The sequence below is a fragment of the Pelodiscus sinensis genome, chromosome 19 (genome assembly GCF_052426305.1).
Source record: "Pelodiscus sinensis isolate ZL-2025 chromosome 19, ASM5242630v1, whole genome shotgun sequence".
Classification (NCBI taxonomy): domain Eukaryota; kingdom Metazoa; phylum Chordata; order Testudines; family Trionychidae; genus Pelodiscus; species Pelodiscus sinensis.
The window spans coordinates 32,458,937-32,472,439 of NC_143070.1; the positions used below are offsets into that span (position 1 = coordinate 32,458,937).

A 13,503-nucleotide genomic window follows, 5' to 3' on the forward strand; every position below is an offset into this window, starting at 1 on the left:
ATGTGTCCCTGAAGGGGTCTCTGGGGGCTTGTGCCTGTGACATGGCTCTCCGGAAGGCAGAAGTGCTCGATCTTAGGCAAACGACCCAGAAACAACACTTTACAGCAACAAACTCGAGAACAGCTCTTGGTCCACATCCCTGAGCCACACAGAGTATCCAGAAGTCACTTCCCCACCTCTCCCTTGGCTGCTCTAGAGCTTAGCCCAAAGTCCGATAAACTCTACTCTCCCACCCAACAACCACTGAGACCCAGGGCAAAGAGGCAGCTGGAATCTCTTGCTGCCAGCACCTTGCCTCCCAGCTTCTTCCCTGCCAGCAGCAGCCGCAGCGCCTTTCAGTCACTGGGTCAGCCAAGGAAGAGAGGCAGGAATGGGGCCAAGTAGGGAGTCAGGCTGAGGGGGGCAGGCAAAACTCATCTTGCCTTCAAGGGCCAGTGACAACAGCTTCTCTTTTGTGCGCTGCTGAGGAGAAAAACGCTCTGAGCAGGACCATAAAGACCAATTTAAAAGAGAATTTAGACGGGGGCACCAAGGGGACAAGAGTCAGAGTCTGGCAGCTTCTGGGACACAGGAGAGGCCTCCCCTGGCCACCCATGGAACTGCTGGCTCAGGAAAAGGCTGATTGGGAGGAGCATTGGGAAGAAGGAAACCACAAGCCTGGAGCAGGTGCAGAGGCTGCTGTGACTGGCACTGGCAAGGCAGGGCTCTGACTGCAATTGCTGGGACAGGAGAGCCAGCACCACACGCCCTTGTGATTCCCTGGGGGTGTCTGTGCTCAGAGAGCCTGAGGGTGCAACCTCTACAGCTCCTGCAGCCTTGGAGAGTGAGAGTCTGTTGGCATCAGGTGCTTCTCGCTTTTGGTTTCCTTCTTCCCAACACTCCTCCCCAATCAGCCTTTTCCTGAACCCGCAGTTCCATGGGTGGCCAGAGGAGGCCTCTTCTGTGCCCCAGAAGGACATAGGAAAATGCAAGCACAGGCTGCAATAAGACACCACCAGGCATAAAACCCAGGATCTTTTGTTTACAAAACAAGCACTTTGGCCAGCTGAGCCATGGTGGCCTTCTCAGGCTCCTGGGTGAAACTGCTTTATGGTGCCAGACAACACCTTTGACTCCCAAAGTGCAGCAATTTCCTTCCAGCCCTGGCAGTGTCTGTGGCTGAGTTGCACAAAGGAAGATACAAGATCGCTGGGGGGGTCTTTGCCAGATGAACGTGCCTGAGGAAAGACGCTGGAAGCGCAACAGACACACAAAAGGGGATGAGGGGCAGTTTAAGTCACACACATGGCAGGTGGAGCAGCTCAGCCAGGGACCTTATCCACTCACAGAGCTTCACAGCTTCTCCACCCCCCAAACCCCACCAGGCAAACTGCCCCATGGGCCTCGCCTGCACCATGCTTAGGGCCTGGGGATTGTCTGTCAGACAAAATAACTAGCTCCCCCGACCCTGGAGTCCATTAGGCCCATGCAGCACACAGAAAAAGTTGCCAGGGAAAGAAATTCACCCTTCTAAATGGCCCTTCTTCAACTTTTAGCTCCTGATTAAGCCCCTTGAAGAAGCCAAATACACAGGAAGGGCTGATCATACCCCTCTGAAAATCAGCTTTCCATGGGTATCGGTAGCTGGCTCCGAGTCATGGGCCTTGACGTCTCGTCTCCCTCCGGAAACCAGGGAAGTGTCTCCCACAGGTGCAGCCTCCTGAGGCTCTATGGCCCTGTCTGTGCAGCAGGACAGCAACACTCACAGGCCCCAATATGTCCCCCTGAGCAGCCTCTGATGTTCGCTGCTTGAACCCCAGAACCAGCCCTGAGTGACGGGGGCAGGGGGAGCAGCTCACACACGCCAAGGGGCTGGCCAGGGGCAGGACATGAGCCCTGGGAGGCAGCAGTGACATCACAAGGGCCTTGTGCAGCACCTCAGCTCATTGGCCGGGAGGCAGTGACCTCACAGAGCAACCTTGGCAACAGCCAGGTGGGACAGGCTGCAGGGCTGGGGCATCTCAGAGACTCCCATGGCCTGGCTGCCTGGAATCTCCTTTGTGAGGTTTCCCCTGAGCCTCAGTCCTGGCTGAAGCCTGGCTACAGAGAGAAGAGGCCAATGCAAACAGCCCCATTGCAAAGCGGAGTCAGTACGTGGGTGGGTGAAGCAGCGAGCTGGGGACAGAGTTCAGCTTTAACTCACTTGGTGTGCGACCCATAGTTCAAAATAATCAATGTGCCTATTTTGAAATAGCTTATTTTGTAATTTGGGGCTGGCTACACAGCACTTACTTCGAAATAAATCACAAGTGGCCCTTTCCGAAAGAAGCCTTGGGCATCTGCAGGAACCTTGTGGGCTCTGGGACAATGTGTGTGGGGCAGGAGAGCTTTCTTTTTATCCTAGCAGGGGAATTAGCTCAAGTGGTAGAGCGCTTGCTTAGCATGCGAGAGGCAGTGGGATCAATGCCCACATTCTCCAAATGCAGCTCAGTTCTTATCCCTTACTTTAACGGTCAGGGGCTCAGTGGCCCCCTCCCTCTTCCTGCCTGCTCTCCCAAAAGAGACAGACCTGGCTCCCCTTTCTTTCCCTCCAACAATTGCCATGCTGCAAAGCAGAGAGTGGAGATTTCAGACCCAGCTAACAGGCTCTGTGGTGCAATGGAAAGCAGGTTGGACTTCTAAGCTGTGGTGGTTAACCTGAGCCCAGCAAGACATTCAAAGGTTGTGGGTTCAAGTCCCACCAGAGTCACTTTAGCTGCTTTCTCATTTCCAGGGCACCTTTTACAGACCAGGCAGACCCCAGTTCCCAGCAGACTCCAGTGAGGGTGGAGGGAAGGGCTGGTTCTTGGGGCTGGGCTGAGGGTGGTTCTGAAAGGCTGCAGGTGCCGTTAGACCCTTTTGTCCCTCCCTGTCTCCTACCAGTGCTGAGCAACACTCAGGCTATGTCTACACTGCACGGCTCTTCTGGAAAAAGCTACACAAATTTCAAAACCCAATTTGTGTAGCTTTTTCTTCTGCTTTTTTTGGAAGAAGCTTTTCTGACATTTGGCCTGTGGACACTGGGCAAGTCACACAAGGGAGGCAGCAGGCAGAGCCAGCCCAATACACCAGCCTCCCAGGGCAGGGGAGGCCAAGCCACAAGCCTCCAGTAGCTGCCTGGCCTGATTCATCTCCCTTCCCCAGGCTGGCAGCAAGGGGCATTTTCAGCTGATGTCACTCCCCTGTCACGTGGGTGTTGGGCTCATGAACAGGCTAGTAAGCAGCAGCTGCACTTACCTGGGAACCCAGGGGAGCAGCAATAAGAGCAGAGCCTGTCTTTCAACCAGGGACCTTTTGCATGTTAGGCAACAGCGAAAATCACTACACCACAGAAACACACTTTGGCTTTGGGGGAACTTGTCTGACTGTTACTCAGTCCTTCTAACACCCTGCTCTGCGGGGGAGGGGAATGCACCTTGTGAACACTCCACCTCTTGTTCTCAGGGAAGCCACTAACCCGAGCTGCCAGCTCCTCATTTCCTCACCAGCCCCTTGAGATTTGGAGCTCTAAGCTGGAGCTGCTGTGGAAGGAGGTGAAGCTACAGAAGCTGACAGGGGAAAATCAGCAGGCCAAAGGTTATTTTTTCTCCTCCCTGGGCTGATGTGGAGAAGAAAATCCTCTTCCCTTCTCCTCAGAAGATGGAACTTGCAGCTTGTTTTCTGTCTGGTTCTACTAAAGCTGGACCCCAGGACTAGACTTTTTCTTTCTAAAACCCTGGTGAAAGCTGAGAGTGAATTGCTTGTAGGCTGAGAATGAGAGTTAAAGAAGGGCATCGCCCAGCATAGGACTTGAACCCATAACCCTGAAATTAAGAGTCTTATGCTCTACCAACTGAGCTAACCAGGCTAGTGCAATAGCTTTTCTAATATGCCATCATAGGGTAGCAGGAACCGCGAGTTCTCAAGTGCCTGACTCAAGGCTCTTTCTTGCCCCAATGGGGGGCTCTGGTCTGTGGGGAGGTTTGAGCACAAATCCTCCTCCTGACACACCCACTTTCTTTCCCCACAAGGAACGGCTCCATTTCCAACTTTCCAGCGACAGGAGAAGGGGACGGTTTCAGGATTTCTTTTACCGCTGCAGCATGGGGAGATGGAGGGAATTCAAACCCCTTTGCAAGCTTTGTTCTTCTGGCACCAAGTGTGACAGGAGGGTGACATGCCATGCTGGCCACCAGCCACCGTGACCAAACCTCTGAGAAGGAAAATGTATTTTGTTAAAAGGAACAATGTGAAGTGTGTATGCAACTGACTGAACGTGACCTTGCGTTGTGTGTGAGAGATAGTGAACCTACTAAAACCAGCCTGATCTAGCTTTTCTGCTGCAAGGATGAGACTAACACCCATGTAACTAAGTTTATCTCTGCATATTGAGATAAAAGTAGCTTTAAGCATTAAGCCAATCGTAACGCTGTCACTAGCTTATGTGATGTCAATTCTATTTTGTGTGCAACCATGAATGTATATAAGGTTACCATGGACATTTGATTTTGGAAGTCTTTCTTTTGAAACTTCCCACAGCTCTTAATGAAAGTGTTTCTCTCCTTCCAACCCTGAGTCTGGATTTCCGTGACACCTCAAACCAGCTGGACTAGCCAGCCCACATCACAGTGAGTCACTAGTGGCGCTGTCAGAGAAGAGCCATTGGCAGCTCCAGTCATCCCGGCAACTGCCGGAGGTGCCTTTCTGAAAGGGCCATTTGTGAGCTTAGTCTTGGCAGGCTGGCTAGCTCAGTTGGTTAGAGCATGGTGCTAATAACACCAAAATAACACCAAGGTCATGGGTTCAAGCCCCATGCTGGCCACTGAGATGTTTGCTGTGTTGATTGTCCTCACCCACCCTTTAGCTGCCTGCTATGGACAGGGAAGCAGAGACACACAAGAGGCTGAGACCTTTGCAGGAAGCAGAGCAGAGAGCTCATAGGAGGAGGCTCCAGCCTGCACAGCCCCACTGGCTAAAAGGGCCTTGGCCTGGCCTGCTTTCCCTAATGGCAGGGAAAACCCTCCATTCCCTCCATTGCCCCAATGGGGTGACGTGATTCCCAAATTCCTGCTGCTGCAGTGGCTGGCCCAAGGCTCCCTGCAGGGGGCAGGTTCCTCCAGCCCAAAACACAGAGGGAGGCTCCATATGTCCAGGAGGCCTGGGGCATGTGCCCGGCCCACAACACTGCTGCCAACCACCTGGTCACCTGCGTCAGCAGCCCAGTGTGGCCGTGTTCTTGTGCAAGAAGCCGCCAGTGCAGACAGAGCCTTCGTGTGCAGAGCCGTTCCGCTGCTTATTGTCACGGGGGTTTCTTGTGCATGAAGGAGCAGTGTGATAGTCCACGCTTAGCCTCATTGGCATATTGCTTGCTCAAGAACCCGTCAGTGTAAACATGGCCCCTCTGCTTTCTGTCTAAGCTTAAAAAATTTTGTGCAAAGCAGGAAGATTCTAGAGCCTTCCTCGGCAAGTGAGTCTGAATCCTGCACCACGACCTCAGTGGGACCCGCTGGCGAAATACTGGTTTGCTGCAAATCCTTGGTAATGCCAGGGTTTGGCTTCCTTGGCTGTGTCTGCACCGCACATTGTTGTGCAATAAGATACGCAAATGAGGTGTGGGGATGAATATTGCCACACCTCATTTGCATACCTAATGAGCCATCATTTTTGCAGCAGAGACTTTTGTGCAAGAAGAAGCTGTCTACACTGCTCCTTCTTGCACAAAAAAACCCTCTTGTGCAGAGCTGTTCCGCTGCTTATTGTCAGGAATCCTCGTGCCAGTTGGCAGAAAAATCCAGCCTGACCAGTCTCTGAGTGGCCGGTGCCTGAGGGGATCCAACATGGATCCCTAGGTTACCGGTCACAAGCACCATTTAGTGGCCCCAGTTACTGACCTAAACACCATCATAACACGACGTCTACGTCTACACTGCAGCCTTCTTGTGTAAGAACTGTTTTGCGTAAGCGTTCTTGTGCAAAAGGTCTTCCACAAGAACACGTCCACACTGCCAAGTGCTTTGCACAAGAGATGTGCTTGTGTGCAAGAGCGTCCATGGCAGTGTGGTTGCTCTCTTGTGCAAGAAAACTCTGATGGGCATTTTAGCCATACGGGTTTATTGCACAAGAAATTCATGTTGCCTGTCTACACTGCCCTCTTGTGGAAGAGCTCTTGTGCAAGAGGGCTTATTCCTCGTGGGGAGAGGAATAACTCTTCTGGAAGAAGCACTGTTTTCCAACGCTGTAGTGCAAATTTACTTATGCAAGAACACTTGTGCTGTGCTCTGCATGTTTTTGTGCAAGAACATTGAGCAAAAACCCTGCCATGTAGATGTAGCCTACAGGTTTGTATTCATTCAAAGAGTTCACATACAAAGGAAATGTCTCTATTAAATAGACACTGTTGCAGGGGGCACTTGGATTTGAACCAAGGACCATGTGAGCTGCAGTCAAACACTCTGCCACTGAACTACACCCCCATATGAGAAAAAATGTCTGCAGCCAATATTGAGAAGCGGGTGGGGAACAAGAAGCTTTTGTAGAACACACATCTCAGGTGGGACGGACCCTCACTGACCCCAGATTGTGACTGGTCCTAACATGGAGTTTGTCCAGAAAGCATCAGAACTGGGGCAGGACAGAGGTTCTGTCCACACAGAAAAGTTATTTTGAAACAATGGCCGTTATTCCAAAATAACAAGGCAAGAGTCTAGACAGCAATTCTGTTATTTTGAAGTAACTCTGAAATAACGGACGGCTAATTCCAACTTCTGTAGACCTCACTGTATGCAGAAAAATGCCTATTCTGAAATAGCTATTTCAAAATGTGGTGCGTGTATATGCTCCACTTCTGCTATTTCAAAATATCCCTCCCTTCTCCCCCAGGGCCATTCTAAGTTATTCCTCCTGGGGCTCTAAATCAAGGTAGCACGTCTTCATTAGGGAAGCCTCCTCAGACTCATTTTGAGGTTTCCCTGCAGTGTAGACGTGCTATTTTGAAATAACTGTTCCAGAATATCTTATTCCAAAATAAACGTGCCGTGTAGACATAGCCAGAGAGTCCTGAGAGATGAAGCAGGCGGAGGGAAGCCAGGAGAGCAGAGGCCAGACTGAGAACTGAGGGTACGTCTAGACTACCGCGTTTTGTCGACGGAAGTTTTGTCGACAGATACTGTCGACAAAACTTCCGTCGACAATTTGCGTCCAGACACATGGAGTTCTGTCGACAAAGCAAGCCGCTTTGTCGACAGAACTCCGTAGTCTGGACGCAGTGTTACAGGCAATAACACCTTCTGTCGACAGAGTTCTGTCGACAGAAAGTGTTATGCCTCGTAAAACGAGGTATACCAGCGTCGACAAAACCGCGGAGTTCTGTCGACGTTATGTCGACAGAACTCTGCGGTAGTGTAGACGCTGGTATTGTTTTGTCGACAAAAGTCCACTTTTGTCGACAAAACTAGGTAGTCTAGACACACCCTGAGTGTCCCAGGTGTCTACCCCAGGCCTTCTGTCTAGGTCCCAGGTGTAAGGGGCAGCACTAATGACTCTGAATCCTCCAATCTGAGTTTAAATCTCAGTGGGACGGGCTGGGGCAGTTGCTGGGAGGTCCTTGTGCTCCAGGCTTTTTGGCTTCCTTGCCCTGAGGTTCACTAAGGGGGGTTTTGCTTGTCTGAGGCCCATTAGAGCTTCGTGAGCAGACTTGTGCTCAGGTGACTGATGCCATCACAGCGTCAGGGCAGGTCGCCCATCTCACCCCTGAGCTCAGCCCATGCTGGAGGCAGCCAGAGAGCGTGAGCAGAACGGGGGGCAGGGGAGTTGTATACTTTGGGAAGGGTCCTGGCTCCCAGCCACATGCCTTGGAACAAAGACCAACGGTCCCTGCACAAAGTGCATTGTGGGAATGAGAGTTGGGGCAGCAGGAAAGGGGCCGGCCCCTCAGCACCAGCGAGCAGGTGGGAGAAGATGGGAGTGAATCCTGCTACCTCTCACGTGCAAAGGGAGCACTAACCCACGTGCAACTCATCTCTAGTGCTCTGGCCTCCAGCAACTTTGTGCCCCACTAGGGTGGGTTATTTCAGAGACCAGAGAGGAAGAGGGAGGGGTCTCTGGATGTGCGGAGCCCCTCGGCTCTGCCTGTGAAAAGAAAGAACAAGGGCTCAGCAGAAACTTCAATTCCACTTTGTGCGTCTTGACTTTTTCAGTCTAAGGACTTTGAAGAAACACTTCAAATATCTGCTCCAGTGGCGCAATGGGTCAGTGCACAGTACTTATAAGGCAGTACTTGTAGGAGACATGCTGAGGTTGTGAGTTCAAACCTTGCCTGGAGCACTCACTTTTAGTCCCTGCTGGGTCGTCCCCTTGTGGTGGTTCCCAAACTGTTCAGCATCATGTCCCCCCTGCTTTTTGATTTGTGAAAACCCTCATGCCCCCCCTGGAATTTCTTCACACCCTCTCTCCTCCCCACTATCCCCCACCCCCCAGGCTGCCCCACCCCCCAGGCTGTCCCCAGAGCCCAGGAGTCTGGTCAGCAAGTGAGACTGGCTCATCAGTTCAAGCTCCTCTGTCCAGGCTGCCATTCCTGCCTGTCCGTCCTGTCCCGTGCCAGCGCCGCACACAGACCAGTGGGGCAGGACAGGGGGTGTCAGTGGGGCCCTGCTCTCAGTCCATCCCTCACAGGCCCTGTGGGCTGCTTGAGGGCTGAGCCAGTCGCCCAGGCCTGGTGCAGGGATGGAACATGGGGCACATTTCCCCCTGTGAGCGCATGTGCAGGGGCAGGAGGGAGACATACAGGCCCTGCTGAGGTTTGGTTTTGTGCTGGGGCTGGAGGCTTGAGCCAGAGCTGTCAGCCTCTTAGCCTCTGCTGGACTTGTTCCTCCCCCCTCTCCTGCCTTGCTGCCTCCTTTAGCCAGCAGCCCTCAGGGGGCAGCCAGGACAGCGGAACAAAAGCTCCTCAGAGGGGCCTGAGGCCTCTGGCTTCTGCCAAGGGGTTTTCTGTGGTGCTGAGAGGCCAGGCCCAGGCAGGAGAAGGGGCAGCAGCAAGACACTGCCTTTCTGCCTGGTTTCACTCAAGGGTCCTTCTGCAGGTGAAGTGAAGCACCCCTTAGAGCCCCCTGTGTTCTCCTGCCCCAACACTCACCCAAGGGCCACCTAGGGCAAAGGCCCTTAGGTTGCTTTTTTTTTTTTTTTTTTTAAAGTAACTGTGATTGCCTATCTCCTAGAACTGGAAAGGACTGCCTTCTCAGCAGGACCAAGTACCATCCCTAATGAATTTCTTGTTTGTGCAAGGATTGAACTCACACCCCTGGGTTTAGCAGGCCAATGTTCAAACCACTGAGCTATCTGCCTCCCCAAACATCTCTGTAGTCAGCATGGGGTTTGAAAGGAGAGATTCTTCTTCCTCCCGCTGGCTACAGGCCCGGCCTTAGGACCAGGCGGCTGCCTTGGGTCTGTCCCTTTGGGGCCTGGGGCTACAATTGCCAAAAAGGTTTTGGGTTCCAGCTGCCAATCTAACGTCTTAGGCTGCGCAGACCTCAAGACACGGCAAGAGCTGGAGGGGAACGGTGAACGGCTGCACTTTGGAATGGGAACATGTTCTCTGGAACCATAAAGTAGAACAGTTTGAGGGCTGTTTTGAAGGAGGGCACCATGGCTTAGTTGGCTAAAGCAGCTGCCTTGTAAGCAGAAGATCCTGGGCTCAACTCCCAGTGGTGCCTTGTGGTGAGGCCAATGTGTCTCTTCTTTCCACCATATCCCAACACATATCTGGAGTTGGTTTTACCGTTTGCTGGTGTCCTAACAGTGGAAGTAGGATGGAAGCAAAGAGCAGGAGCAGTGTGTACTGGTGCAGGTGCCCTCTGGGTTTGATTTAGAGAGTCTTATCTAGACTTGCTAAATCAAACTCTGGGAGATGGATTGCAGCAGAAATCTCCACCTGAGCGAAGACATGGCCTAATGGTGCAATTAGTTAGATGCTGACCACAGCCAATCTGAGCCATTCTAGTGCTCCGGGAATGTGGCACTGCCCCCCGGCTCATGGTGCATGTGCGGCTCCACCCTGGGTGCACAGTGCATATACAGCCCCTCCCGCTCCATGCGTGGAGCTTGTGGTAGCAGGATGCTCTTGTGCTGCCCAGCCTGGCTCTGCCACCACCACTGGCGTGCAACCCAGGGTCCCCTGGGGCAGGCCATGCAGAGCCCCACAGCTGCATGGGGAAGGGCACTGCTGACAGGTGCTGTGGAGGTTAATGCAGCTTCAGTCCCAGGGCAGCTGCTGTAGTCTGCCAGGAGCAAGGCACGCAGTGCCTGCTGGCAGCTGCCCCACTAGCTCACCCCTTAATCCAGTCCTGATGACAACAGTAACAGCCCCACTGCTGGTAACTCACAGAGGCCCTTGCTGCCTGAGGAAGAGGTGTGGGCAAAACACAGACCTCGCTGTGAGCAGGATTTGAACCTGCGCAGGGAAACCCTATTGGATTTCAAGTCCAACACCTTAACCACTCAGCCATCACAGCTCTGGGCACAGTAAAGCCAGGGAAACTGGTAAATAATCCCAGTGCACAGCCCTAATGTCACCTGCCGCAGAGTTCACACAGCAAACCATTGCAACAGCTGTTCAGAGGAGTCCCGGCCGTTCTGCTCTTAGGCTGCCTTGGAGGTGAGTTCTGCTTCAAGGTCTTCTCTCCTCCTTCTTGGTCTTCCTTTGCCTTTTCCTTCCTCTTCTCTTCTCCCCTTTTCTTCTTCTTTCTGATCTCCTTCTTGGACCCCAGTTTATAAAGAGAAATTCAAGTACCGCTTAGTTCAACCATAACCAATTATTTTAGTATAATTTCACTATCCAGTTGGCTAAGATGGAGCGCTTCCAGCCTCTCAGAGAGCTATGTCACAGGCACAAGCCCCCGGACACCCCTCTGGCCCTTCCATAGACACATCACAGGACCAAGCAAGTGGCAGCAAGTGCCGGGCACTGTCATGGTCTGGGCCAGAGATAAAGCTGTGGTCCAAGGAGGAGTCTCTGCAGGCCCTGCAGTCCAGTTGGAGGAATGCAGATATTTATGGCCAAAGAAAGGCCACCTCCACCCACCCCAGACCAAGTTAGAGCCAAGGTCAAGGAATTGCAGCAGGGGTATGTGAGGACCCGTGAGCGCAGCTCCTGCACTGGGGAAGCACCTTAGCACTGTGCATACTGTGAGGAACTGGATCAAGTCATGGGGATTGGGGAACCCTGCCTCCAGGGACAGTTGTGGAGTCTGGGATGGAGACACCTGGGCAGCAGCGGCCGCAGCTTCAGGACAACAAACCTGCTGACCAGCAGCTCCAGGATAAAGGATAAAGAGAAGGAGGATTCCAGGAATGTTGTGACCCTCCCCCTGGAACCACTTCCCCAGTTGCAGGAGGCCTCCCAAATGTCTTCGGGCAACCGGGAGGGAACATCAGGTGAGTGCTGTGAGGTTGCAACACACACAGGGCAGGCGGGAGCACAGGGGGTGATGCGCTATTTGACATGTCATGCTGATTGTAGGTTGGGGGACACCACACATGCCTGACCCCATAGAGGGCCGTCCTCCCCCCACCATGTGTGCAAGGCACCACCTGCTCCTGCAGAATGTGCTGCCAACGGCTAATTTCCTAACACTGGATGCAAGCAAGCAAGTGTAATGGGGGTGTAGCTCAGTGTTTAACTGTAGGCAAAGTGGTTCCTGGGTTCAACTCCAAGTGCCTGCTGAAAGGTTGGTCAACTTCATTGAAACCTTTGCATTTCCAATTGCATCACATTCTGAATTTCTGCTGTGCAGAGATTCCTAAATTACTGCAAACCCCTAGGCTGTGTCTACACTGGGCTATTTATTCCAGAGAAGCAGCTACTTTTCTGGAATAACTTGCCAGCTGTCTACACTGGCCCCTTGAATTTCTGGAAAAGCACTGATGATCTACTGTAAAATTGGCAGTGTTTTTCCAGAAAAACTATGCTGCTCCCGTTCAGGCAAAAGTCCTTTTCCGGAAAAACTGTTCCGGAAAAGGGCCAGTGTAGACAGCACAGTAGTCTTTTCCGCAAAAAAGCCCCAATCGCGAAAATGACGATCGGGGCTTCTTTGCGGAAAAGCGCGTCTACATTGGCCACGGACGCTTTTCCGGAAAAAGTGCTTTTCTGGAAAAGCATCCTGCCAATGTACATGCGCTTTTTCCGGAAATACTTATAATGGAAAACTGTTCTGTTATAAGCATTTTCAGAAAAGGCTGCCAGTGTAGACGTAGACTTAATGTGTTCCTGTGTCAATGCACATAAACCAGGCAAACCCATCTCAACTGAAACAAGTTCAAATCTGCTGTTTGTCTGGTTTCTATTCCCATCAATTCATCAAGGGTGTGATCTGAAGGACATTGGTCTACCTGGGCTGTGCTGTGCAGAAGAACAAGAATCACACCCAGTGGGGGAGGAATGGCCACAATCCAACTTCTGGAGTTTGATTTAGCAAGTCCAACTAGGACTCACTAAATCAAATCCAGAGGGTACCCCACCAGCTTCCAGTACTTCTGCTCTTTGCTCCCTTTGGGTTCCCGCGGTAGGGACATAGCCAGGCTCAACTTACAGAAGCCAACTCCCGCTACGTAGGGTATGTTTACACTTGCACCCTCTTTCCAAAAAGGGATGCAAATGTAAAGACTGAAAACTGTAAATGAAGCCACCAGGGACACAGACAATGGGCCTGCAAAAAAATGAAACAGCTGAGCACTTTGCAGAGAACAGGCCAGAGCCCTGCTGGGAGAGGCTCCATCATGCACAGACTCTGTGCAGGGCCAGACTGCTGGGAGCAGGCTCTGGCCATGGACTTTCCTCCCCTCTCTGTTTCCTCTTGTTACTTCCTGCACCTGGGGCTGAAAGAGACATGGGCTGCAGGCTGGTCCTGCCCAGCTGCCTTCCCCAGTGGGAGCAGAAAATGCTTATGGAAGGGCTCACACATTGTCCCCAAAGCACTCGCCTGAGGGACTGAATTCTTGCTGCCCCTGGGTGCACCCAAATGCCCCTGCTGGGGGGGCAGGTTCCCCAGCTCACACCCCTCCTGTCACACAAAGCTTGCAAACGGGGTTGATTTTCCTCCAACTCCCCTTGCTCGCTCCTGCGCTAAAAGAAATCCTGAAACCAGCCCCGTCTCCTGTCACCGGAGAGATGGCCCTGTGCTGGGATATGAGAAAGCATCCGAGAGATGCTCCTTGCAGCCCTGGAAAAGAAGGGGGCTCTGGGTGGAAGGAAACCAAGTAAAGCAGGTCCCAGTGGGCATGAACTGGGGCACCTGTTTGGCCCAGTTGAGTGAGGGGAGGTTGGTGTCAAGGGCAGCACTCAGGACTCAGAACCCTGGAATCTGAGGCCCCATTCCTGCCTCCCGTCCCGGGCTGACCCAGTGGCCGAAAGGGGCTGCAGCTGCTGCTGACAGGGAAGAAGCTGGGAGACAAGGTGCTGGCAGCAAGAGCTTCTGGCTGCCTCTTTGCCCTGGGTCTGCCGGCCGCCAGCCACCT

General features: G+C 52.7%; 1 protein-coding gene and 4 non-coding genes across 5 annotated transcripts in view; 3 read left to right on the forward strand and 2 right to left on the reverse strand.

The window, feature by feature from the left end:
* LOC149523058 (uncharacterized) overlaps window positions 1-13,503 on the forward strand; it is a 224,171-nt gene that overhangs the window by 158,611 nt on the left and 52,057 nt on the right.
* TRNAR-UCU (transfer RNA arginine (anticodon UCU)) lies at window positions 2,624-2,728 on the forward strand. Its single transcript has 2 exons — window positions 2,624-2,660; window positions 2,693-2,728. It is a non-coding gene; the product is annotated as a tRNA-Arg (tRNA).
* Window positions 6,399-6,470, reverse strand: TRNAC-GCA (transfer RNA cysteine (anticodon GCA)). The gene has a single exon. It is a non-coding gene; the product is annotated as a tRNA-Cys (tRNA).
* TRNAT-UGU (transfer RNA threonine (anticodon UGU)) lies at window positions 9,631-9,704 on the forward strand. The gene has a single exon. It is a non-coding gene; the product is annotated as a tRNA-Thr (tRNA).
* Window positions 10,421-10,502, reverse strand: TRNAS-UGA (transfer RNA serine (anticodon UGA)). The gene has a single exon. It is a non-coding gene; the product is annotated as a tRNA-Ser (tRNA).